The sequence below is a fragment of the Macaca nemestrina genome, unplaced genomic scaffold (genome assembly GCF_043159975.1).
Source record: "Macaca nemestrina isolate mMacNem1 unplaced genomic scaffold, mMacNem.hap1 Scaffold_138, whole genome shotgun sequence".
NCBI lineage: Eukaryota > Metazoa > Chordata > Mammalia > Primates > Cercopithecidae > Macaca > Macaca nemestrina.
In genome coordinates this window covers 61,538-67,500 of record NW_027257621.1, presented here as the reverse complement: position 1 = coordinate 67,500, position 5,963 = coordinate 61,538, and positions in this window count along the sequence as shown.

Here is a 5,963-nt window from a genome sequence, read left to right as displayed (position 1 = left end):
AACACCTTTGCCAAATCCAAGGTCATGAAGATATATCCCTGTTTTCTTCTAGAGTTTCTATTTGTAACTCTTATATGTAGGGCTTTGAACCATTTTTAGTTACTTTTTCTGTGTGGTGAGGTAAGTGTACAGTTTGTTACCTCTGACTCTAGGTAGTCAGATGCTAGCAGCGTTTGTTGAGTTTAGTGGTCTTGGCTCGTGTCAAAACTCAGTTTGCTGTAGAGGTATAGTTTTATTTCTGGACTGGACATTCAGTTCCATTGATTTATATTTGTCTCCTTATGCCAGTATTATGTTGTCTTGATTACTATTCCTTTGCAGTAATATTTGACAATGAGAAATGTGAGCCACTAAGTGGGCTTTTCGTTTTCAGGAGTGTTTTGTCTATTCAAGATCACTTGATATTTATACAAAGGGTTACGGTCAGGGGTCAGGGTTACAGTTGTTAGGTTTAGGGTTGCTAACATTAGGTTTGTTAGTGTTGTTAGGGTTAGGGTTGTTAGATTTAGGGTTGTTAGGATTTTAGGGTTATGGTTTTAGAGATGGGGTTGGGTTAGTGTTAGCATTAGGGTTGTGGTTGGGTTTGGGGTTGGATTTAGGGTTTGGGTTGGGGTTCTGTTAAGTTTAGGGCTAGAGTTAGGGTTAGGGTTTAGGGTTAGGGTTTAGGTTTAGGGTTAGGGTTAGGGTTTAGTGGTAGGGGTTAGGGTTAGGGTTTAGCAGTAGGGGTGAGGGTTTGGTTCAGGGGTTAGGGTCAAAAGAAAAATCTTGAAAATCGTAAAAAATCTCCAAAAATATTGGTGAGAAAAAAGCTTTAGCCCTCATATGAAGAAGATAAAAACTTGTTCCATTTTTTCCGGAAACACAGTTATAATACAAATATAAAATGGGGTAAAGACAAAACCCAAGTCCTCTATATAAGCTGGTGAATTTTGTATTATTATAATCACATTAGTCAGGGTTCCCCAGAAAGGCACAATCCGTCGGATTTATGTAGATAGACAGATGAGAAAAGATTCATTAGGGAAACTGGTTCACATAATTATTGAGGCTGAGAAAGTCCACAATAGGCTGTCTCCAAGTTGGGGAACTAGGAAAGCTGGTAGCATTGCTCAGTCCATGTCCAAAGGGCTCAGAATCAGTTCAGCCAATGGTGTAACTCTCATTCTGAGGCCAAAGGCCTGAGACCCTGAAGTTCTGATGTCAAAGACAAGAGAAGGATGTTTCAGCTTCAGAAGGAGATAATTCACCTTTCCTCTTCCTTTTTGTTCTATCTGGGCTCTCAAGCAATTGGATGGTGCCTTTATTAGTCCATTTTTGTACTGCTATGAAGAAGTACCTGAGGCTGAGCAATTTATAAAGAACAAAGAGGTTTAATGGGCTGACAGTTCCACATGGCTGGATGGGCCTCACAATCATGATGGAAGGGGAAGCAAAGATGTCTTTCTTCACATGGCAGCAGCAAGAAGTGCTAAGTCAAAAGGGAAAAGCCCCTTATAAAACCATCAGATCATAAGAACAGCATGGCAGTAACCACCACCATGATTCAATCGTCCCCCAGTGGGTCCCTCCCACAACATGTAAGGATTATAGGAGCTACAATTCAAGATGAGATCTGGGTGGGGACACAGTCAAACCATATCAGTGCCCATCCACATTGGGTCAGAGTGGATCTTCCTTATCTCAGTGTCTTCCAGAAACACCCTCACACTTATGCCCAGAAACTGTGCTTTACCAGCTATGTTAGTATCTCTTAATCCAATGAAGCAGACATCTAAAATTAACCATCAGAATACTTATGCCTGATTCGTGGCTAAAATTTCAGGATGAAAGCTATGAGATCTCTATTTGTGTTTGTATGTCTATTAATGTATGTTTTGTATATTTGATTTTTCTTAACTCTGGATAGCATTGCAAATTTCATTTATAAAATCCTCTAAAAGTGCTCTATTCTAACTTGGCTTGGAAAAAAAAATCATTCATAAATAAATATTCCCAAACTCCTAGAAATATAGGAACTGATCCAAATGTTTTTCAGGTTAATGTGATTTGGATAAAACTTAAATAAAATACAGGCCGGGCGCGGTGGCTCAAGCCTGTAATCCCAGCACTTTGGGAGGCCGAGGCGGGCGGATCACAAGGTCAGGAGATCGAGACCACAGTGAAACCCCGTCTCTACTAAAAAAAAAAAAAAAAAAAAAAAAATACAAAAAAAAAAAAAATTAGCCGGGCGCGGTGGCGGGCGCCTGTAGTCCCAGCTACTCAGGAGGCTGAGGCAGGAGAATGGCGGGAACCCGGGGGGCGGAGCTTGCAGTGAGCCGAGATCGCGCCACTGCACTCCAGCCTGGGCAACAGCGTGAGACTCCGTCTCAAAAAAAAAAAAAAAAAAAAAAAAAACTTAAATAAAATAAATTTAATATTTTTTGTGTAATAAAACAACTATGTCTTCAGAGTTATCACTATTAAATATAAAACAAACAAGTTTTTTTTTTTTTTCCTTGAGATGTAGTCTCTCTCTGTCACCCAGGCTGGAGTGCAGTGGTGCGATCTTGGCTCACTGCAAGCTCCGCCTCCCAGATTTATGCCATTCTCCTGCCTCAGCCTCCCGAGTAACTGGGGCTACAGCTGCTCACCACTACATCCAGCTAATTTTTTTTGTATTTTTTTTAGTAGAGACAGGGTTCCACAGTGTTAGCCAGTATGGTCTTGATCTCCTGACCTTGTGATCCACCTGCCTCAGCCTCCCAAAGTGCTGGGATTACAAGAGCGAGCCACCGTGCCTGGCCCCTATAACAACTCTTGATGTCTGAGTGGGTTCCCACACAGTCATCTGTTGTAAGACTTTCTGATTCCTTTTTTTCCTTTGGTCATTATGAATAGAGCTTCTGTACATAATTGCATGGTAGCTTTTGTTTGGAAATAATATCAAAGTAGCGGTCAAAATACTTACGAATATGATTTTTGGATTGTAAGGTGAGACTTGTTTAGCTTTGGGAAAAACTGCCCAACTAGTAATAGGGGAGGAAAAATAATTTTCTCTCTACCTTTACGGAATTCTTAGATGGGACCCTCTGTAACAAATTACAGATTAAAATGAGAAAAAAGTAGATGAGTTTAAAAACATGTATACCTTATGGATACATGGGAGATACTTAGGGAAAAATGAGTAAATCCCCAGTAGGTGGCTTTCAATTCAAGTGTAAATGCTATCTTCAACTTAAAGAAAGAAGATTTGAGGCTCAGTAGTGGGGACATAGCAAGCAAAAGCACAGTAGACAAGGGTAAGTTTTCTTATACAGACTTAACTCCATGCGTTCTCTGTTGATAAGACTCTTTTAATGATTTAGTTATCCTCTTCTTGGTTAGTGCTGAGAGAGAGAGAGAGAGAGAGATCTTTTAAACGGGGATTTCCTTTATAGATGTAAATTTTCCTTACACAAGGGTAACTTCTCTGTTTTCAGAACTTCCTTTTTTAGCATTTTTTCAAAGTAATCAGCTCAGAATAATTCTTATGCCAAAAGGGACATATTTTTGGGTGGCATATTCTGGTCTTACACACTGTCTTCTACCAGCAATGAAAAGAGTTCTTGTTTTTCCTCCAGCAATTTGTCATTTTTTTAGAGTTTAGCAGTTCTAACAGATACAGACCAACTGTGCTATCTCATTGTGGTTTTCAGTTATCTACTATGTTGAGCATCTTTTTGTATGTTTACTTACCATCTGTAGATCGTCTTTGGTGAGGTGTCCAGATCTGTGTGCATTTTTAATTGGGCTGTTTAACTTACTGTTTAGTTTTAAGAATTTTGTATGTATTTTGAATACAAATTCTTTCTCAGATCTGTATTTTGCAAATTTTTTTTTCAATATGTGGCTTGTCTTTTTGTTCCCTTAACAAGGTCTTTCCCAGAGTATAAACTAAATATTAACAAATCCACATTGTCATTTCTTCTGTGTATATAAACCTTTTGTGTCATTTGTTAAAATTCATTACCAAATCCAAAGGCACATAGCTTTTCTTCCATAGTTTCTTCTAGAAATTGTATAGTTTTGCATTTTTAGTATAAGGATGATTTTGAGTGATTATTTGTGTAAGTTGTAAAGTTTTCATCTACATGCATATCATTTCCTATGGTTTCCCATTAATCTTTCCCTCACTATTTTTGGGAAAGACACAGGATAGTGGGCTCTGTTAGAGCACATAGATAGCTAGACATGAACAGGAGGGGGAGCTCCTGGAATAGGGAAAGTCTGGGAAGGCTCACCTAGAGGGACCACCGAAAATTCACATATTAGTGGCATCTCTAATGCTGGAGTGGATGGGCACTTGTCAATTGTGGGTTGGAGGGAGAAGAGGTACCTATGCATAAAGAAACACCCTACAACTCCTCTTAAGATGCCCCAGTCATCATTCACTCTGCAGTAATAATGTCACAATACTGCTGGCTACATGCTGATAAGGACAAAGGGGACATTCTTAAAAGAAACCTGGCACCATAAGTACAGATTAGGGCAGAGAAGGACATTCAAAAGAGATAGGCACAGTAGATGCAAATGTGACTGCTGTCAGCCTGCCTGGGATGGCGGGAAGGAGCCTGGTGCCAGAGTGAGTTCGGATTGATCACCACACATGTGCCTCAACCAACAGTGAGGAGGTCCCACAAGCCTAAGTGGGGCAAGTTGGGGACCCAAGGCAGTAGCAGGAAATCCAGACAAATAAAACAGGTGGAGACTTGAGACAGAGGCAGGAATGTGAAGAAGTCCAAAATAAAATTCCCTGCACAGGACTCTTAGGCTGCTTTCCTGCACGATCAGCCTACTCCTTCCTATTTTTCTACAATAAGCTCTTCACACTGTATTTTTTTCAGTGAAGTTATCTGCCATCTTTGTACTGCCTCTTGGTGAAAATACTTCTTCCAAGTTAGACAAGAACCGGGACATCAGCTCTCCCCAGTAATAGCTCCGTTTCAGTTTGAATTTCCAGAACTGAAGGCGCTTAATAACTGGCGCTCCAACGTTAAGTGGTGCAGAAGGTGGCCAGTAGGGGGCGCCAGCCATCACACCTGGAGCAAGAGGGCCCTGCATAGTCCCCATCTGCCTGCAGGTGTTGTGCTGCGACGACACTGCCAGCAAGAGGGCCCGGCAGCGTCCCCAGCTGCCAGCAGGGGGCGTACGACGACTACATTGTGAGCAAGTGGATCCTGCAGTGTACTTAGCTGCCAGCAGGTGGCGCACGGACACCACACTATGAGCAAGAGGACCCTGCAGCGTCCTGGTTGGCAGCAGGGGGCGTGCTGCCACCACACTGAGCAAGAGGATCCTGTAGTACCCCCAGCGGCCAGAAGGGGGCGTGCCCCCACTACAAGGCAAGCAAGAGGGCCCGGCAGTGTCCCCAGCTGGCAGCTGGGGAGCCAGCCGCCACTTCACTTGGAGCAAGAGGGCCGGGCAGTGTCCCTAGCTGCCAGCATCGGGAGTGCTCCCACTACACTGTGAGCAAGAGAGCCCTGCAACGTCCCCAACTGCCAGCAGGTGGCGTGCCATCACTATACTGCGAGCAAGAGGGCCCTGCAGTGCCCCGGCGCCAGCAGGGGGCGCTGGCCACCACTGCAAGAAAGAGGGCCCTGCAGTTGCTGTAGTCGCCAGCAAGGGGCGCACTGGCACAGCACTGTGAGTAAGGGGGCCCTGTAGTGCGCGGCTGCAAGCAGAGGTCACCGGAGCCCGGCTTTTCAGATTACTGATGTTTCGCCCGTCTCCGCCGCTCCCCTCGCAGCATGCGTCTCTGCGCCTGCGCCGCGACCCTCCCCCCACCCCCACACCGCGCAGGCGTGCGACTCTGCCCTTGCGCCGCGCTGGCCTGCGACTCTGCGCCGGCCTGCGCCGCGCCTGGCGCGCGACTCTGGGCCTGCGCCGCGCCAGCCTGCGACTCTGCGCCTGCGCCAGCCTGCGCCGCGCCTGGCGTGCGACTCTGT